The sequence below is a fragment of the Balaenoptera borealis genome, assembly GCF_965194805.1.
Source record: "Balaenoptera borealis genome assembly, chromosome: 5".
In the NCBI taxonomy this organism is placed as follows: domain Eukaryota; kingdom Metazoa; phylum Chordata; class Mammalia; order Artiodactyla; family Balaenopteridae; genus Balaenoptera; species Balaenoptera borealis.
In genome coordinates, this window is record NC_138862.1 from 87,974,753 (window position 1) to 87,996,466 (window position 21,714).

The 21,714-nt window shown below is 35.2% G+C and overlaps 1 protein-coding gene across 4 annotated transcripts in view; it reads right to left on the reverse strand.

The window, feature by feature from the left end:
* The window catches only part of LOC309629660 (phosphatidylinositol 4,5-bisphosphate 3-kinase catalytic subunit alpha isoform), a 101,953-nt gene that overhangs the window by 44,754 nt on the left and 35,485 nt on the right, over positions 1-21,714 (reverse strand). Inside the window, exon 1 of one of the 4 annotated variants that reach the window (XM_082393924.1) lies at positions 2,407-2,424. The exons of the other annotated variants lie outside the window; for them this stretch is intronic. The gene's annotated coding sequence lies outside the window, so the exon portion shown is untranslated. Of the gene's footprint in view, positions 1-2,406; positions 2,425-21,714 lie in introns of those variants that run through there. 4 annotated transcript variants of the gene reach the window in all.

Sequence of the window (21,714 nt, forward strand, 5' to 3'; positions counted from 1 at the left end):
GAAATAAGCAGTGATGATCGATGATCTTTTTGGGCTAAAAACCAACAACATAGCTAATGTACATTTAGTAAGATACTATTTAGTTCACAGAAGCAATACTTAAAGGAAATTTGGTATAATGTAAAGGGTAATTTTTTAATGAGAAAAAAGATACTTTCCTTGAAAAATGGTTACAAAGTAGTATCTTTTATATAAAGAGAGAAACAACTCTATGATATTTAAGTTTGGCAGCTGTATTTACATTTAAGGATCAAGAGTATACTTCAACACAACAGTGAAAACAGAAGCCTAATTATGCACCTGATTGCCTCCATGAAAATTTAACCAATGTGAGATCAATGAAGGGAACAGCCCAGTAAGGAAGCATGGCCTACTACAAAGAAATGCAAAATATGGAGCAGTTCTTGAAATGTTACTCCAATTTCCTGCTACGCAAAAATTTTAGCTCCCATGGAAGATGAAGAGAAAAGGTCCTGAAAGCTTAATCTCTTACAAGTCAAAGTTTATAACCAAACTTATTACTGATGATAACCAAAAAATAGGGCTCACAGTCCTTTCTAATTCCCCTTTACAAATGAGACTCATGTCCCATATATTTCAGAAATAAAGTCTGTTTATTACTTGGAGTTATATAGATGATGCTAACTACACACTGTTCCTTTCTTGATTGATGGGTTCATTTTTTTTTTTTTTTTAAAGATAGTAGTCATCTTTTCTTTTTTAAATTTATTTATTTATTTTTGGCTGTGTTGGGTCTTCATTTCTGTGCGAGGGCTTTCTCTAGTTGCGGCAAGCGGGGGCCACTCTTCATCGCGGTGCGCGGGCCTCTCACTATCGCGGCCTCTCTTGTTGCGGAGCACAGGCTCCAGATGCGCAGGCTCAGGAGCTGTGGCTCACGGGCCCAGTTGCTCTGTGGCATGTGGGATCTTCCCAGACCAGGGCTCGAACCCGTGTCCCCTGCATTGGCAGGCGGATTCTCAACCACTGCACCACCAGGGAAGCCCGATGGGTTCATTTTAAAAAGTATAAACGGGATCTACTTTCCAACTTAAAGTCAGTATTAAAATTAATTCTCCCCTCTTTTTCTTCCAAAAGCCTGGGGGCTTCACAAAACATAACTTCACTCTTTCTTACACTAATGAAGCTAACACCTATCCGGGACTTGGATGTACTCTTTTGAAGAGACAAAAGAGTACATCATCCAGGGCCCATCTAGATAAATTCATTAAAGAGTTTAAGAATATCTAGAGTAAAATCTTAATTAAATTAAAACATCTAGAAAAAGGTAACACTAGCAATGTGTTTTCTAGCTCACTTGACTTGATTCTTTTAAAGACCTGTAATAAGCTGAAGGCAAGATGTTTCCGAAAGTCATCAGGAATGAGAACTTCTCTTCCTGAAGTTTACAAATGGCTTTTCCTCTTTTATTTTTGTTTCTTTCTGGTTTAGCATAATGCCCTCATAAGCCTTTCCATGGCTTTGAATATCTCAACAGTCATCTTTCAAGTTCTCCTGCTACTATGGGTGAGGGCAGATGAACTTTTGGAAAACATTTGCTTCACACTGTTCTTTGTCTTTTCTTCTCTTTATCAAGAATGAACAGCCACCTTATTTCCTTGTCATAGGATGAAGACAATTTGGTCACTATTGGGACTTCTAGTCAATTACTATTCCTTCTGGTGGTACCTCTCTAGTGTCTAGATGTATTGAAACTTGTCTGCACCCCACTGATTAACCTTATGGTCTTTCCTGACAATGAGGAAAAGATGAGTCCTGCATAACAAGTCTTATGCTATCATAATAAACAAAGTAAAACTTGTGTCAGCTACAGATTTCTCAGTAGAATGAGTTGCTCTATCCTCCTTGTACAGAACAAGTAGTTAGTATCCATAGAGAAAGGAAAAAACCAACCTAAATACCAAAATAGTAAATTTTCACTCTAGTTTGATCCAATAAAGTTGGAGCTAGCAACTTTGACTAGGGGTACTAGCAGACATAATATATTCACCTAATTGCATCCAGATATATTTCATAGAAAGTCTCTTTACTTTGGTAGTATTATTTTCATTTTTGACCAACTTAACATTCCAAATTTTATAGATTGTACTATCTGCCACAAGGCCAAACTTATCTAGGAGAGAGGATGAGGGGCCAATCATAAAGCTTCATTATGGTCTACAGTTTCCAATGGATTTCTCTACTTCCTGAGTTTTACGCAGTGTCATTAAACTTAAGCTATGGTGTCTGTAACTATTATTACATACTACCACACACAAATAATGAACAAAGCATATATTTATATATCATTGCTGTAACTGGCTGCTGCAAGGACAATATTTTCAAAATTGAATGACAAGGTCTGGAATGTGCTGCAATGATCATGGTGGTGATTCTGGGAATACTCACAGGCTAAGGAGAAAGTACAACTGGACTCCACCAATTTCCTTTATGGCAGGAAAACAGCCTGCTGGTGAGTCAAATAAAAACATCAACTTAAAAATATGGAGTACTTCTTGAATGTGTGTATCAGCCTTACATAGGGACCATGCTAGTCTGCTGTCATTCTAATTTTAGTATATTTTCTGTGGAAACAGGTACTATCCAATGAACTTTTACTAAAAATACTAGAAGGGTCTTACCTTTAGTTTCATTCATCCTAAGGCATAGTCCCCAATGGCTGTATTACAAAATTAGGCATCAGTATAATACAGTGTCATGAAAATATATTTTAGTTTTTAATTTAGATTAGACTGGGGAAATCTGGCCGAAAATGTACTGCACAACCTTGGCTATCATATCAATACATAGGTCCCTGACATTTTTGTCTAGTTATTTATCTACCCTTGCTATTATCCTTTTGTCCCAATACCACAATCTCACCCTTTTCCTTGAACTGGTTACCCTTCTTAGAGGCCATTATAGTAATCTCTTCAAGTATTCTTTCTTTTATGTCATATCTATTGATATATTACTGGCATTCTACAAATAGATACAAAGCATAGAATGCATAGGGCACTCACATTTTACTTCATTAAATTTCACTTAAGATGATCATATAATGTCTATTTTTAATCTGCTTATTTCACATGCCAGATTTATTGGCCAAAACAAGCAGTCCCTAGTTTTACTGAACTTAATCAAATAAACCTATAGAGAGTTAATTGAAAATGTTCCATTTTCTTCAAACCATACTCTAATAAATGTAAGATACTGTATTATTTGTTCAATGAGTGCCACCCAAGTCTATCTACAGGTAACAATACAGTTCAAGAGGGATGCTACAACACTGGATGAAAGACATGAAATACAGTAGAAACTTGATTTAAAAATTTTGCTTTTTCAATGATAAAGACCAAACAGTAATATTATATTCTGATGTAACTCCTTGCCATCTGCTCCATTTTCTGGCAATAACAGAATACTTTAGTATTATACTAGTAATGGTGAAAAACTCCCCTGCAAGCAATTATTGACCAAATTTAATAGTGATTTATCATACTTCAGTATTTGATATCTGGTAAAACGGGCTACTTCACTAAAGCAAAATTTGGAGTAATACAGGATAGCTGTCTGGCAAGCAAAGGAATGCAGATCTCCCAGAAGCGCAATCACAGAGAGGGTAGCTTAACTGCAGCACAAGCATCACCTAGTCAAGATGTGAAGAGAAGCAGTCCTACGAATGGTAACAACAACAGTGTGGAGTCATGTAAGCATAGATATTTTTTTAAAAACTCAATTTTTTGGCCAACACAATATGGGTAAGATACTTTAGAATCCATTTAATGATGGAAGAGAAATATTAGTAGATGAGTTTCACTTTGCCTTTTCAAACACTTACTATTCATGTATACTTGATACAGTACAATGTACCAAGTATCTGGGAAATCATGGTTACTATACCTTAACATGAGAGCAACGAGAATGACAAACTGAAATGGGTGTAACTGTGTATAAACAGCAAAATAAGTGATCAGTAAGTAGAATATTTCCATTTTATCCATTGCTGCTTAATATGTCATCAGTTGACCACCTAAGGCATAAAGTTAAACAATAAATTACCTTATAATTCAATAAGTTAAAGTGCTTCTTTAATATGTATCAACTGACAAAAACTTTAAAACTGGTTATTGAATGTAAGTCATTAAATTATTATCCCAACAACTGCTTCACACATTATGATTCATTAGTTAATTTTGCTGAAATTAAAATAAATGCACAGAGGGAGCCATAAGAAAGTTTGAAAAAGGGAAGTTAAAGAGCTAAAATTCTAAACCTTCACTAGGGAGTAGTATCTCAAGAAAGAGAATGATTGCAAAGATTAAAGTGAAGAGATACGGGAAAGTTCCTAGGTTGAAGAGAGACACTGTGGGGGATATTAACAGAGACTTTTGTGTATGTGCTCAATAATGGTTATTACAGGAATGGACACATTGGAGAATCCTGATGTGGTGAAAATTCAGCATGAGAGCTTCTATTACGGCACATAAAGAGCACGTTTAAACCTCTATTTCTTAAATTGCAAGATTAAGGTTAAACTAAAACTGGAACATAAACTTTTAAGTTATCTAGTCAATACTAATAATCTCTATTATTTGATAGTTACTTTATGGTCTATGTGATTATAATTTGATACTCTCATACCAATTTTGAGTGATATAAGAAAAAAATGCACAGAAGAAAATAAAGTATCTCCACTGTCACTACTGGAAGTCAGAAATTTACCTTCTGTCACAAAGTCTTTAAAACAATGAAGTATTTTTTTAAAAAAAGATAAAAGTATGTTCTATTTTTATAGCATAATCTACAAAATCATGATAACTAGCTTATTAGTTTTTATTTTTAATCGACTTTTACATCTCTAGGAATCAGCTAATTAAAGCCTGTGCTTGGTTCCTTTGTTACAACTGGCCTTACAATACTAGTGTTCTTACCCATCACTAGTCTACTCACAATAGTATCATTAACACTAAGATCCAAATAACAGTGCTGTATTTATGACTGCACTTTAGTTTCCACAAAAGCAAAACTCTGAGAAGAGCATGAGTCATTATCCCCAGGGTAAAAAAAAATGTTTCTTTGGTCAGAATATGAAACTTATTACTGAAACTAGTAATTTAGCCTAGAAATTCATTTTCTGAATAAAAGGAACAGAATGTTTCTTTTCTCTATTAGAACACTCCAAAACTAGCACAGCTGTCCATCTGTCTGCTTTTACCACTCTCCATATCTGCTGTGTGGTGACAGAAAAACCACCTTTACTCTAGCTATTTTCAATACTGTTCTTTTGTTCTTCTGTCCTGTCAGGATGTCATTTTCCCAGGACAAAACACAGACACATACACACATGTGTCACTCACACATTCTCTACTTCTCTCTCGCTATTTGAGCATCTATTACAAAGTCACTACAATACAGTATACATAGAGAACATTCTAAAAGTGGATATTTCTACAATGGTAAATGTCAAAAAGTTCTCAGGTTCATATGTTATGTCTCATGTTAAAATACCTTCAAAATTAAAAAATTAAAATTACAAAGGTAAGGAACTATTAATATTATAAATGATTTAAAGTTTTTCCCCAAAGTTTCCTCAATAAAAAGTCAAAATAATCTTTCTGTGATATTTTTCTGGCCTCCTTTAATTGCTTCTTTTGTTGGTACCTCTTACTCTGCTTACTACTCAAATGTGGGGATTTTTCATGACATCACCACTCTCTCAATCTCCAAGGTTAGAACCTTTGGAATTCTCAACTCCTCTTGCATGATGTCACTTACACCCACTAAACTGCCCTCAAATTCATCTTTTTTTTTTTTTTGGCCATCTTCTCTATCACTATTAGGTCCTAAAGAGTTCTCACATGGAACAATGACTTGTTTATAATTCAACAAGTATTCATTAAGCAATTGCTTTCTATAAGATGAAATGAAAAGGATTTCTGACAGGTACAGAGGGCACAGCAGGTTAAGTGGGCAGTATAAACTAAGGCAAAAAGCCCTGAAAGCATACACTATTTAATTTTCCCCCTTCCCAATTCATTATCCACAGTGTCACTAGAAGTGGCTACCTAAAAGACACATCTAATTATACCGTTACTCAATTAAAATAATATGATGAATCTCTAGTATCTACAAAATATAGCTCAAATTCAAAAGCCTCATGAACCATTACAACAATGGTCTGCCTTTACTCTCCCCCTCCCCACCCACACTCCAAACTCTAATCCTATTGGATCAATCTTTTCTCTTCAGTCTTCTTTGCATTTGTAAATAGGGTCCATGATCTTCCTTCAGTCTCCATTCCTATTCATTGCCATTTCAATCATTCTTTAAATTCAACCCAAATGCCTTCCCTCTAGTCCCTCACAGTCTCATTAAACTTGACTTTCAATTCCAGATGAACTCTAGAATCATTTTGTTAAGTTCAAAAACAGCTCAAAGCAAAACTTGGTCATATTTTGATTAATAACACCTGATTTATGCTGAGATAGAACTGACATTTTTACAAAATAATCTTCCTATTCAAGTATGTATTTCCACATCTATTTTTCAATGTTCCTCAGTAGTTATTTTTAAATTGAATTATAATTAACATACGATGAACTGCTTATATCGTAAATGTTAAGTTTGATGACTTTTAATAACTTTTTACACCTATGTAACCACCACACAAGATATAGAACATTTCTATTACCCCAGAATGTCCCCTCATGCTCTTTTCCAATTAACTTCTCTCTGTGCCCCAATCACATTTTGATTTCTGTAATTATAGATTAGTATTTCTGGTTCTTGACTTCATGTAAATCAAATCACACAGTATATACTCTTTTGTATTTGGCTTCTTTTCCTTCATTATTTTTGAGATTTATCCATGTTGTTAATGTATCACTAATCAGTTCCTTTAAATCACCAAGTAGCATTCCAAAATATACTACAACTTGTTTATCCAGTCTTCAGTTGTTGGAGGTATTCCCAGTTTTGGCTATGGACATTCTTACATCAGTTTTTATTGTTTTTGTTTTAGTGGACATATACTTTTATTTCTCTTGGTGAATACTTAGGAGTGAAATGCTGGGTTCTACAGAGTATAGACTGACTGCTTATGCTTAAAAAGTTCTGCTTGCAAAGCTAGCCCTTGGTTAGTGTCTGGGAATTTGGATGTTGGATACTGGGAGGATTCCCACCCCCTAACTGATAAGAGTGGCTCACTGTACCTGAACTGTTCATTGGAAACAATATGGTTTACGTCTAATGCCTGCTTTCCTTCTGGAATTTGGGTATGTGCTGGGCAGAGGGATCAGCCTCTAAAGCTATACTTGCGCAGCACTGAATCTCTAACAAGCTTTCCTGATTGGCTACATTTCACATGTTGTCACAACTCCTTGCTGGGGAAATTAAATGTACCTTGCATGACTATACTGGGAGAGGACCCTTGGAAGCTTGCACCTGGTCTCCCCTGGATTTCTCCCAATGAACCTTTTCCGTTTGCTGACTGAGCTTTGTATCCTTTGTTGTAATAAATCACAGCAATGAGTATGACTACATGCTGAGTCCTGTGAGTCCTCCTAGCAAACCATCGAACCTGGTCTTAGTAAACTCCTGATACATAAGGTAAACGTTATGTTTAACTTTATAAGAAACTGTCTACCAGTTCTCCAAAGTGGTTGATCATTTTGTATTCCCACCAGCAATAAAAGAGAGTTCCAGATGCCCTACATCCTCATAACTATTTAGTGGTATCAGTTTTTAATTTTAGCTATTGTACTGGGTAGGTAGTGATACCTCCACAAATTAAAACACTATTGTTTTAATTTGCATTAACTAATGACTAATGATGTTGAAAATCTTTTCATGTGTTATTGGCTATTTGTATATCTTCTGTAAAATGTCTATTTGTGTCTTTTATCCATTTTTATTTAGTAGTTGATTTTTTTAAATGTTGATTTCAGGTTCTTTATATATTCAGGAAATAAGTTTTTTTGTCACTTACAAGTACTAAGAATATTTTTTTCCATTCTGTGGCATGTCTACTCATCTTCCTGTTGTCTTTTGATAAGCAAAAAATGTTAACTTTGATAGTCCTATTTATCTAATTTTCTTTTATGATTAGTGCTTTCTGTATCCTGTCCAAGAAATTTTTGCCTTCTCAGTAGAATTTTAAAAGATTTCTTTATGTAAGTTCTGTTATGGTTTATTAACAGGTAAATGTTAAAACAGATAACTGTTTGCAGATAAGTGATCTTTTTGTTAATTTTGTGAATGGGTTCTTCTTTTCCATTATATAATTGGTTATTGTTCATATAAAGGAAAACTATGGTTTATTTATATATTAATGCTACAATACCGAGAAGTCATACAGAAAAAGATAGAGAAATATGACTAAAAAGTCAAAGATTTTTTTGGCAAAAGTACCGTAAACCAAATTGTAAGACCATTGGCAAACTGGGAAGATATATTTGCAACATCTATGACAAAGGGCTAATTTTTTTTTTTTTTTTTTGTAATTTACAAATAGCTCAGACAGGGGAAAAAAGAATGGTAAGTCAAGTAAGGAATATTAACTTTAAGTGTCTATAGATAATAAGCAAGCCAATTCCCACAGAACCTCAGAAAGGTTCAGGACCAGGGAGGAGCGGAGTCAAGACGGCAGTGTGGAAAGACGCAGAGCTCACATCTCGCCACAACTAGGGTGCCTGCTGGATGCTGGTGGGGGACCCCGATGCCCGAGGAGATAGGAAGAACCCCCAAGCAAACCACCCCGGGTAGCTTGTGGGATCTTGGTGCACAAGCCAGTGGTCAGGCCGAAGCTCCTGCAGTGGGAGCTCTGAGTCTGAACCACTGGACTAACAGAGAACCTCAGACCCCAGGGAATAGTCATCAGAGTGAGGTCTCCCAGAGGTCCTCATCTCAGCACCAAGACATAGCTCTACGCAACAGCCTACGAACTGCAGTGTTGGAAGCCTCAGGCCAAACAACCAGTAAGACAGGAACACAATCCCACTCATAAAAAGAAGGAAAAAAAACAATGAGATGGCAAAAAAATATGTCACAGATGAAGGAGCAAGGTAAAAACCTACAAGACCAAATAAATGAAGAGGAAATAGGCAATCTACCTGAAAGAGAATTCAGAGTAATGAGAGTAAAGATGATCCAGAATCTCGGAAATAGAATGGAGGTACGGATTGAGAAAATATAAAAAATGTTTAACAAAGATCTAGAAGACCTAAAGAACAAAGAGACAGAGATGAACAATACAATAACTGTAACGAAAAATACACTAGAAGGAATCAATAACATAATTAATGAGGCAGAAGAATGAATAAGTGAGCTGGAAGACAAAATGGTGGAAATAACTGTAGAAGAGAAGAATAAAGAAAAAGAATGAAAAGAATTGAAGACAATCTCAGAGACCTATGGGACAACACTGACTGCACCAACATTTGAATTATAGGGGTCCCGGAAGCAGAAGAGAAAAAAAAGGGGTCTGAGAAAATATTTGAAGAGATTATAGTGGAAAACTTCTCTAACACGGGAAAGGAAATAGTTACCCAAGTCCAGGAAGCACAGAGAGTCCCATACAGGATAAACCCTAGGAGAAACACACCAAGACACATATTAATCAAACTAACAAAAATTAAATTCCAAGAAAAAATATTAAAAGCAGCCAGGGAAAAGCAAAAAAAAAACATACAAACAAATCCCCATAAGGTTATCAGCTGATTTTTCAGCAGAAACTCTGCAGGCCAGAAGGGAGTGGCAGGATATACTTAAAGTGATGAAAGAGAAAAACCTAAAAACAAAATTACTCTACCTAGCAAGGAGCTCATTCAGATTCGAAGGAGAAATCAAAAGCTTTTCAGACAAACAAAAGCGAAGAGAATTCAGCACCACTAAACCAGCTTTACAACAAATGCTAAAGAAACTTCTCTAGGCGAGAAACACAAGAGAAGAAAAAGACCCACAAAAACAAAACCAAAACAATTAAGAAAATGGTAATAGAAACATACATGTTGGTAATAACCTTGAATGTAAATGGATTACATGCCACAGCCAAAAGACACAGACTGGGGGAACGGATACAAAAACAAGACCCCTATATATGCTGTCTACAAGAGACCCACTTCAGACCTAGGGACACATACAGACTGAAATGAAGGGATAGAAAAAGATATTTCATGCAAATGGAAATCAAAAGAGAGCTAGAGTAGCAATAGTCATATCAGATAAAATAGACTTTCAAATAAAGACTGTTACAAAAGATAAGGAAGGACACTACATAATGATCAAGGGATCAATCCAAGAAGAAGATACAACAATTACAAATGTTTATGCACCCAACATAGGAGCACCTCAATACATAAGGCAAATGCTAACAACCATGAAAGGGGAAATCGACAGTAACACAATCATAGTAGGGAACTTTAACACCCCACTTACACCAATGGACAGATCATCCAAACAGAAAATAAATAAGGAAACACAAGCTTTAAATGACACAATAGACCAGATAGATTTAATTGATATTTATAGAACATTCCACCTGAAAATGGCAGAATACACTTTCTTCTGAAGTGCACACGGAACATTCTCCAGGATAGATCACATCTTGGGTCACAAATCAAGCCTCGGAAAATTTAAGAAAATTGGAATTGTATCAAGCATCTTTTCTGACCACAACATTATGAGATTGGAAATCAATTACAGGAAAAAAACCTGTAAAAAACACAAATACATGGAGGCTAAACAGTGTGCTGCTAAATAACCAAGAGATCACTGAAGAAATCAAAGAAGAAATTAAAAAATACATAGAAACAAATGACAAGGAAAACACAAGGACCCAAAACCTATGGGATGCGGCAAAAGCAGTTCTAAGAGGGAAGTTTACAGCAATCAATCTCACCTCAAGAAACAAGAAAACCTCAAATAAACAATTTAACCCTACACCTAAAGCAAGCAGAGAAAGAAGAACAAAGAAAACCCAAAGTCAGTAGAAGGAAAAATATCATAAAGATCAGAGCAGGAATAAATGCAATAGAAATGAAGAAAGCAATAGCAAAGATCAATAAAACTAAAAGCTGGTTTTTTGAGAAGATAAACAAAACTGGTAAACCCTTATCCAGACTCATCAAGAAAAAAAGGGAGAGGACGCAAATCAATAAAATTAGAAATGGAAAAGGAGAAATCACAACTGACACCGCAGAAATACAAAGGATTATAAGAAACTACCACAAACAACTATATGCCAATAAAATGGACAACCACGAAGAAAAGGACAAATCTTGGAAAGTTACAATTTTCCAAGACTGAACCAGGAAGAAGCAGAAAATATACACAGACCTATCACAAGTAATGAAATTGAAACTGTAATTTAAAGTCTTCCAACCAACAGAAGTCCAGGACTAGATGACTTCACAGGCGAATTCTACCAACCATTTCAAGAAGAGCTAACACCCATCCTTCTCAAACTCTTCCAAAAAATTGCAGAGGAAGGAACACTCCCAAATTCATTCTATGAAGCCACCATCACCCTGATACCAAAACCAGAAAAAGATATCACAAAAAAAGAAAATTATAGACCAATATCACTGATGAACATAAAGGCAAAATTCCTGAACAAAATACTAGCAAACAGAATCCAACAGCATTATTAAAAGGATCATACACCATGGTCAAGTGGGATTTCTCCCAGGGGTGCAAGGATTCTTCAGTACACGCAAATCAATCAATGTGATATACCATATTAACAAATTAAGAAATAAAAACCATATATGATTATCTCAATAGACACAGAAAAAGCTTTTGACAAAATTCAACACCCATTTATGATCAAAACTCTCCAGAAATTGGGCATAGAGGGAACCTACCTCAACATAATAAAGGCCATATATGACAAACCCACAGCAAACATCATACTCAATGGTGAAAAACTGAAAGCATTTCCACTAAGATCAGGAACAAGACAAGGATGTCCACTCTCGCCACTCTTATTCAACATATTTCTGGAAGTCCCAGCCATGGCAATCAGAGAAAAAAAAGAAATAAAAGGAATACAAATTGGAAAAGAAGAAGTAAAACTGTCCTGTTTGCAGATGACATGATACTATACACAGAAAATCCTAAAGATGCCACCAGAAAACTACTAGAACTAATCAATGAATTTGGTAAGGTTGCAAGATTCAAAATTAATGCCAGGAATCTCTGGCATTCCTATACACTAACAACAAAAAATCAGAAACAGAAATTAAGGAAACAATCCCATTTACCATCGCAACAAAAAGAATAAAATACCTAGGAATAAACCTACCCAAGGAGGCGAAAGACTTGTACTCAGAAAACTATAAAACACTGATGAAAGAAAGCAAAGATGATATAAACAGGTGGAGAAATATACCATGTTATTGGATTGAAAGAATCCATACTGTGAAAATGACTATACTACCCAAAGCAATCTACAGATTCAATGCAATCCCTATCAAGCTACCAATGACATTCTTCAGAATTAGAACAAATTTTACAATTCGTATGGAAACACAAACGACCCTGAATAGCCAAAGCAATCTTCAGAAAGAAAAACGGAGCTGGAGGAATCAGGCTCCCCAACTTCAAACTATACTACAAAGCTACAGTAATCAAGACAGTATGGTACTGGCACAAAAACAGAAATATAGATCAATGGTACAGGATAGAAAGCCGAGAGATAAACCCACACACATATGGTCACCTAATTTATGACAAAGGAGGCAAGAACATACAATGGAGAAAAGACAGCCTCTTCAATAAGTGGTGCTGGGAAAACGACAGCTACATGTAAAAGAATGAAATTAGAAGACTCTCTAACACCATACACAAAAATAAATTCAAAATGGATTAAAGACCTAAATGTAAGACCAGACACTATATAACTCTTAGAGGAAAGACACTCTTTGACATAAACCACAGCAAGATCTTTTTGGACCCACCTCCTAGAGTAATGGAAATAAAAACAAAAAGAAACAAATGGGACCTAATTAAACTTCAAAGCTTTGGCACAGCAAAGGAAACCATAAACAAGACGAAAAGACAACCCTCAGAATGGGAGAAAATATTTGCAAATGAAACAATGGACAAAGGATTAATCTCCAAAATATACGAACAGCTCATAGAGCTCAATATCAAAAAAACAAACAATTCAATTAAAAAATGGGCAGAAGACCTAAATAGACATTTCACCGAGGAAGACATACAGATGGCCAAGAGGCACATGAAAAGATGCTTAACATCACTAATTATTAGAGAAATGCAAATCAAAACTACAATAAGGTATCACCTCACACTGGTCAGAATGGCCATTATCAAAATATCTACAAACAATAAATGCTGGAAAGCGTGTGGGGAAAAGGGAACCCTCTTGCACTGTTGGTGGGAATGTAAATTGATACAGCCACTAAGGAGAACAGTGTGGAGGTTCCTTAAAAAACTAAAAATAGAACTACTATACGACCCAGCAATCCCACTACTGGGCATATACCCTGAGAAAACCATAATTCAAAAGGAGTCATGTACCACAATGTTCATTGCAGCTCTATTTACAATAGCCAGGTGATGGAAGCAACCTAAGTGTCCATCGACAGAGGAATGGATAAGAAGGTGTGGCACATGTATACAATGGAATATTACTCAGCTATAAAAAAAAACAAAACTGAGTTATTTGTAGTGAGGTGGATGGACCTAGAGACTGTAATACAGAGTGAAGTAAGTCAGAAAGAGGAAAACAAGTAACATATGCTAACACATATATATGGAATTTAAAAAAAAAAAGGTACTGATGAACCTAGTGGCAGGGCAGGAATAAAGACGCAGACGTAGAGAATGGACTTGAGGACACGGGGAGGGGGAAGGGTAAGCTGGGAGGAAGTGAGAGAGTGGCATGGACTTACATATATTACCAAATGTAAAATAGATAGCTAGTGGGAAGCAGCCGCATAGCACAGGGAGATCAGCTCGGTGCTTTGTGACCTCCTAGAGGGGTGGGATAGGGAGGACAGGAGGGAGGCTCAAGAGGGAGGGGATATGGGGACATGTATATGCATATGGCTGATTCACTTTGTTGTACAACAGAAACTAACACAGTACTGTGAAGCAATTATACTCCAATAAAGATCTATTAAAAAAAAAAAAAAAGAAAGAAAGGTTCAGGACAAGGAAATACCTGGAACTATTAGAACTTCAGGTCTCTAACTCCTCTTAGTGTAGTCAATGACTTCCCAATCCTTCAGAAATCAGAAGGCATAGTTTCTGGAAAAACTAAACCTCAAAATCTTTGGACTTAAATAGACACAGAAATAGCAAAGGGTAAAGTTGTGACTAAAACCAGAGGATTACTTGAAAGTCTAATGAGATTCAAAGCCCCTTTCTTCAGTAAACCTCTAGAACATATAAGCAGTCCCACATGAGATGGTAGATTTTTCTCCAGAAAAGAAGCCAAAACTGACCAACATAGAAAAAGATCATGACATTTAAGGATTTCCTACAGCACAGTCCACTAACAGACAAGAGCTCTGCCATCAAACTCAGAGCTTTTTATCAGCTTTTAATACTTTTTAAATATGAATGACAGCCAAGGATCTTTATGCTTTTGAGGAAGCTTCCAATATTAAAGACAGAGACCAAAACAAAACAGGAGTGCTGAGAAACAAAGAGAATGATGGGACAGAAGAAAATGTCAAAGAAACTAATTAAAATATTCTCAGATAAGAGAAAATATTGCACCATTAACCAGAAGAGGAACCAGTAAGAAAAAAAGAATCAGAGAATAAGAGCTGAAAAAAAAAATTCAATAAAAGTTTAAAGTCAAGGCAATTTTCCAGAAGGCAGAATAAAAAGAAAGAGATGATTAATTGGGGGGAAAGGTAAAAAACCAGAAAGAGCAATTCAGGAAGTGTAATATCTGACTTGTAGGAATTCCAGAAACAACAATGAAAACAGAAGAGAGAAAATATCAAAAAAGAAAGGCAAGAAAATGTCCAAGAACTGAAGGATGTAAGTCTGCAGAAAGCAAGGACCTACTGAGTGCATAGCACAATAAAGGAAGAGACCCACACCAAGATACAGTGCCATAAAATTTCAGAACACCAGGCCTGAAGGGAAGATAATAATAACTTCTAAAGACACCCCCCTACCCCCCAACCCCCCACACAAGCCAAATAAAAGATCAGGAGCCAGAATGGCACTAGATCATGCAATAGCAAAACGGGAAGCCAGAATATATTATAGCTGCAATACTTTAAACATTCTGAGTAAAAATGATTTTCAATCTAGAATTCTATGCTCACCAAAAGTATCCACATAACAACAGGAGTAGACTATGACATATTCAGGTATGTAAAATCTCAAACAATTTACCCTTCAGTTATCCCTTTTCAGGAAGCCACTAGAGGGTATGGTACTGTAAATGAGAGGGTACACCATGAAGGTATGGGACATGGGAAATCAAGCCTCCAACACAGGAAGCAGGGGTAGGGAATTTCCAGGATAAGAGCAAAGAGAAGTCGTAAGACAACAGCTGTGAAACAGACCTAGAGGGCAGTGAAGATTAAATCAGAAAAATTGAAGGCTCTAGGAAGGTATCTTAGGAAAATAACCAAGCTACTTATCCTACAGGTGAAAGTTATTATCACAAAGATGGTTTGAAGCCTCTGAGAAGACAGACTCAGATGCAACCTTAACTAAGCAAAATTTTAAACTGAGGTAATTATTTAATTAAAACAGCAACAACAACAAAAGTTGTACCAGAAAAGACATAATCATATGCGTTGTTTGCTTCACTGTTGAACAATACTTTTATGGTCATAATAATGAAAACACTAGGTATGGTTAACCAGTAATAATTAAATACATCAGGATGACAAGATAAGGTGAAGAAAGGCATTGAGAGTTAAAATCATGTTATAAGAGGAAATCAATGTATGTTAAATATTGGTGGACCAAGAGATATGAGTATATATACCCCATTATTATAAGGTGGTAAATAGAAGAAGTAGATAAAACAGTTGAAAATGGTTTTTCTGAAGAATGACATGGGACAAGACAGGTTAGGGGGACAGGACAGGAGAAACGAGGGGTAGTAAACTGCTGTTTTTATTAACTTTTCATAGTATTTTAAAAATACATGATTGTATTATTTTTATTTCAGCTTTATTTGAGGTATAACTTAAAATTCAATTCGATGAGTCTTGGCAAATGTACACAGTTGCGAAAACTACCACCACAATCAAGTTAAAAACACTTTAATTACTTATCCCGAAAAGTTTTCTTACTTTACAGTCCATCTCCACTCCTACCCCAGGTCCTCGGTAACTAATAACCTGGTTTCTGTCACGATAGCTTTGCTTATTCTAGAGATTTATATAAATGGAATCATACAGTATGTAATCTTTTGTGTCTAGCTTCTTTCGCTTAGCATGATTATTTTTTTATCATTTATGTTTAGGTCTAGGATCCATTTTGAATAAATTTTTGGGTTTAGTGTGAAGATAGTGTTAAGAATTTTAAAAATTCCTCCATATGGATATCTAGTCATCCTAGCACCGTTTTTTGAAAAGATTATTCCTTCCTCCTTGAATTACCTTGGTGTCTTTGTAAAAAATCAATTACATTAAGCATGGTTCTATTTCTAGACTCTCATTTTCTCCCCATCCATCTATATATCAATCCTTATGCCGATACTGTACTATATTGACTACTGTAGCTTTACAGCAAGTCCAAAAACTCAGGTACTGTAAGTCCTCAGATTTCATACTTAAAAAAAATTTTTTTTGGCTGCTTTATGTCCTTGCACTTCCATATAAATTTTGGAACCAGGTTTTCAATTTCTATGAAAGACTGACAAGATTTTGATTGAAACTGCATTGACTCTATAGATCAATTTCATAAGAACTGCCATCCTAACAATATTCAGTCTTCCAATTCAAGAACATGATGTAACTCTCAATTAATTTAGGTCTTCTTTAATTTCTGTCAGCAAAAATTTGTAGTGCACAGGTTTTGCATATCTTTTGTTAAATTTATTTCTAAGTAATTGCATAATGCTAATGTGGTTTTGTTTTTTAATTTCATTTTTGGATTGTTCGTTACTAGTATATAGGAATATAATTAATCCTTGTTAATTATCTTGTATCCTACAGCCTTGCTAAATTGATGCATTAGTTCTATAATTTTTTAAATGCAGATCCCTTAGAACTTTCTACACATGTGCCGGCTGTGAATAAAACAGTTTTACTTCTTCCTTTCTATTCTGTGTGTCCTTTCATTTCTTTTTCTTATTGCATCAGCTAGGACCTCTAGTATAATGTTGAATAAAAGTGGTGAGAGCAACATCCTTGCCTTGTTCTTGATCTTAATTGGAAAAACAAAATCATTCACCATAAGGTATGATTTTAGTTGTGTTTTCATAGACGTTCTTTATCAAGTTGAAAAAGTTGCCTTCATCCCAGTTTGCTGACTTTATTATGTGTTTATGTTGAATTTTATCAAATACTTTTTCTGCATCCACTGAGATGATCATACAATTTTTCAACTTTATCTTATTAGCATTATGTATTACCCTGAATTGATTTTTGTAAGTTAAACCAGTCTTTCATTGTTGGGATAAATCCCACATGGCCATGATGTATTATCCTTTTCACATATTGCTAGATTTAATATGCTAATATTTTGTTAAGGATTTCTGTGTCTATGTTCATGAGGAATATTTGCTGCTAGTTTTCTTTTCTTGCAATGTCTTTCTTTGGCTTTGGTATCCAGGTAATACTGGCCTCATAAAATGAGTTGTGATGTTCTCCTTACACCTATATTTTCTGAAAATCTGGATAGGAATTATATTTTTTCTTTCTTCAGTGTTTGATAGAATTACCAATTATGCCACTGGCCTGAATTTTTTTGTTGTTGGAAGGTTTTTAATTACTAACTGAATTTCCTTATTCTATATAGGTCTATTTAGATTTTCTATTTCTTCTTGAGTCAGTTTTTGGTCATTTGTATTTTTCAGGGAATTTGTCCATTTCACCTAAGTTGTCAAACTGGTTGGTGTAAAGTTGTTCATAATATTCTTTTATTATCTTGTTAAGTATCTATGTATCTGTAATAACATCTCATTCCTAATACTGTTAATTTACATTTTTTTCTTAATTATTCTAGTTAAAAGGTTTATCAATTTTACTGAACTTGATTGAGATTTTCAACTCATTGGTTTTCTCTGTTTTCTACTTACCTGAGTTCTGCTCTGATCTTTATTATTTCGTTTCTTCTATTTACTTTGGGCTTAACTTACTATTTCTTTTCTAGCTTTTTAAGGCAGGAGCTTAGATAACTGATTTTACACCTTTCTTCTTTTCTAGTATATAAGCATTTAAAGCTATAAATTAATTTCTTAGCACTGCTTTAGCTACATACCAAATATTTTGATATGCTGTATTTTTATTTTCATTCAGCTTAAAATATTTTCTTCATTCAGTTAAAAATATTTTCTAACTTCCCCTGTGAATTCTTCTTTCACCCATAGGTTACTTAGAAACACATAATTCAATTTCCCCATATTTGGGAATTTTCCTTATTTCTTTCTGTATTGACTTTTAATTCCCTTAATTTAATTCACACTGCATAATTTCAACACACTGCAATTTCAATCCTTTCATATTTACCAACAAATTTTATGTTTGTAGGCCATTATATGGCTCATCCTGATGAATGTTTCTAATGCACTTTGAATGTGTTGGTGGGTGTGGTATTCTGTAGATGTCAGTTAGGTAAAATTGGTTGATTGCCTTATTCAAGTCTTCTATATATCCTGTTTTTCTGCCTACTTAATCTACCAATTGTTGAGACAAGAGCACTGAAATCTGCAACTCTAAATGTTTAATTGCCTATTTCTATTTTTGATTCTGACAGTTTTTATTTCATGGATTTTGTGCCTCTGTTGTCAAGTGCACATATATTTAGAATTTCATATTTTTCTGCTGTGTTCATTTTATAATTTATCTCTAGTATTACTCTTTGTTTTAAAATATATTGGCTGATATTAATATAGTTACTCCAGCATTCTTATACTTATTTTCTACGAAGGGGAATCACCCAACCTCTTCACACTGTCATTACTGGAAGATACATTTATTTTGATGATGAAAATTAAAAACTTAAAAGGGGAATACAGGGCTTCCCTGGTGGGGCAGTGGTTAAGAATCCGCCTGCCAAGGCAGGGGACACGGGTTCAAGCCCTGGTCCGGGAAGATCCCACATGTGCGGAGCAACTAAGCCCATGCGCCACAACTATTGAGCCTGTGCTCTAGAGCCTGAGAGCCACAACTACTGAAGCTTGAGCACCTAGAGCCCATGCTCCGCAACAAGAGAAGCCACTGCAATGAGAAGCCCACACACCACAACGAAGAGTAGCCCTCACTCGCCACAACTAGAGAAAGCCTGCACGCAGCGATGAAGACCCAACACAGTCTAAAATAAAATAAATAAAAATAAATAAATAAATAAAAGGGGAATACAATGACAGACTCAGAAGATATTTGAAAAAAAAATGTTGATTATAGTTGTATACTAATAAAACTAAAAACCTGGATTAAAAAGTATTTTACATAAATATATATTCCTATATCCCCTCCCATGTTCCCCCCTAAAATTAACCACATGTTATTAACACTGGCTACACTTTGAGGACAGGATATGAATGGGCAGTGAGGACAGACAGAAATGAATAAAGTAAAATTTGCAAATAATAATTTGTCTTCTCCTTTCATTATACTTGTTTTCTTTCCCTCATTTAACTGTACCAGTATTGTACACCAACACAAAAAAAGGTGAGAAAATAGCTGATTGTTCCTTATGTTATTCATAACATGAATGGAATGTGAATCTTTCATTATTGAGCTTGAGCAAAGCTTCTGGCTTGGGACAGCTATTATTTAATACATCAAGGAACAGCTTTCTATTACTACTTTACTAAGGTTGTGTGTGTGTGTGTGTGACAGAGAGAGAGAGAGAAAGAGAGGGAGGGAGGGAGAGAAAAGGAAAGAATATGTGTGTTTATAAGTGCTACAGATTTCCTAACATTAAAATGACCCCTGTATTTCTAGAATAAATGCCATTTGATTGTGGGGTGTGCGTGCATGTGTACATGTATGTGTATGTTTTAACAAACTTTGAATCTGTCAGCTAATACTTTATTTAGAATAAATACTTGAAATGAGAATGGTCTGTAATTTTCTTTGTGTGTGTGTGTGGCTCCAAAACAGTTTAACATATTTTACTATAGCTTTTAATATACTGAATATTTGAAAGAAGAATAATGAGAAGAGACTAGCCTTACTAGACATCAAAGCCTCAGTAACAAAAATAGTATATATAGTATTGGCCTATGTAGACCCAAGGAACAGAACTGAGTTCAGAAATGAACCCAAGTCATTGCTGCAATTTTGTATAGGAAAGAACTCAGAATCTCTAGTTAGGGTACTAGGATGAATTACTTAATAAATGGTCCTGGTAGAAGTGACTAGCCACTTGGAAGGAAAAAAAAAGTTGAATTTTTACTGCCTTACTTTAAGATATATAAAGAAAACTTTAGAATGTTCCTGAGAAACATAAAAAACTTGAAGAAATGGAAAAAAATACCACATACTTAGTAAAGAAGACTCAAATTCATAAAGATGTCAATTGTCGCTTAAATAATCTGTACACTGAACATGATACCAATAAAGTATCAATATGATTCATATGTATAGAATTAATCATGCTGATTATAATGTAAAAAAAATTTGGGGATGGGAAAAATCAGGGGGAGAGAAGGGTCTAGCCCTACCAGACATTAAAACATACAATAAAACTACAATAATTAAAATGGTAAGATACAGCTCATGAACAGTCAGATTAACAGAATAGAACAGAAGGGACTTCCCTGGTGGTGCACTGGCTAAGAATCCACCTGCCAATGCAGGAGACCCAGGTTCAATCCCTGGTCCAGGAAGATTCCACATGCCACAAAGCAACTAAGCCTGTGTGCCACAACTACTGAGCCTGTGCTCTAGAGCCTGAGAGCCACAACTACTGAGCCAGCACTCCACAACTACTGAAGCCTGCACGCCTAGAGCCCGTGCTCCGCAACAAGAGAAGCCACCGCAAGGAGAAGCCCGCGCACCACAACAAAGATTAGCCCCTGCTTACCATAACTAGAGAAAGCCCGCGTGCAGCAACAAAGACCCAACCCAGCCAAAAATAAATAAAATTAAAAACCAAAGAACAGGAAATTTAAAAATAGACAAAGAATGTATTATATGATAAAGGTGTCACTTCAAATTAATAGGGAAAAGACAATTTGGAACAAGTATCTGGAAACTTGAAAAAAAGTAAGAGTGGGTTCCCAATTTACAACTTACATTAAATAAATTCTACTTAGAATAACAAACATAATGTAAAAATAAAACCATAAAAGTACAAGAAAATATAAGATGATCGTTTTTAATTAGTGTAAGTTTTTTCTCAGTAAAATACAGATGCCATAAAAAGAAAAGACTGATAAATACAACTATATAAGAAACAAAAATGTCTGTATGTAGGAAAAAAATACCAGAGGGAAAGACAAAAGAAAAAGTAGTAAAAACTATCTGCTATTCATATAACTGACAGAGGGAGAAATCCCTACTGTATAAATAAAAACAATTCAATATAAAATGGACAAAA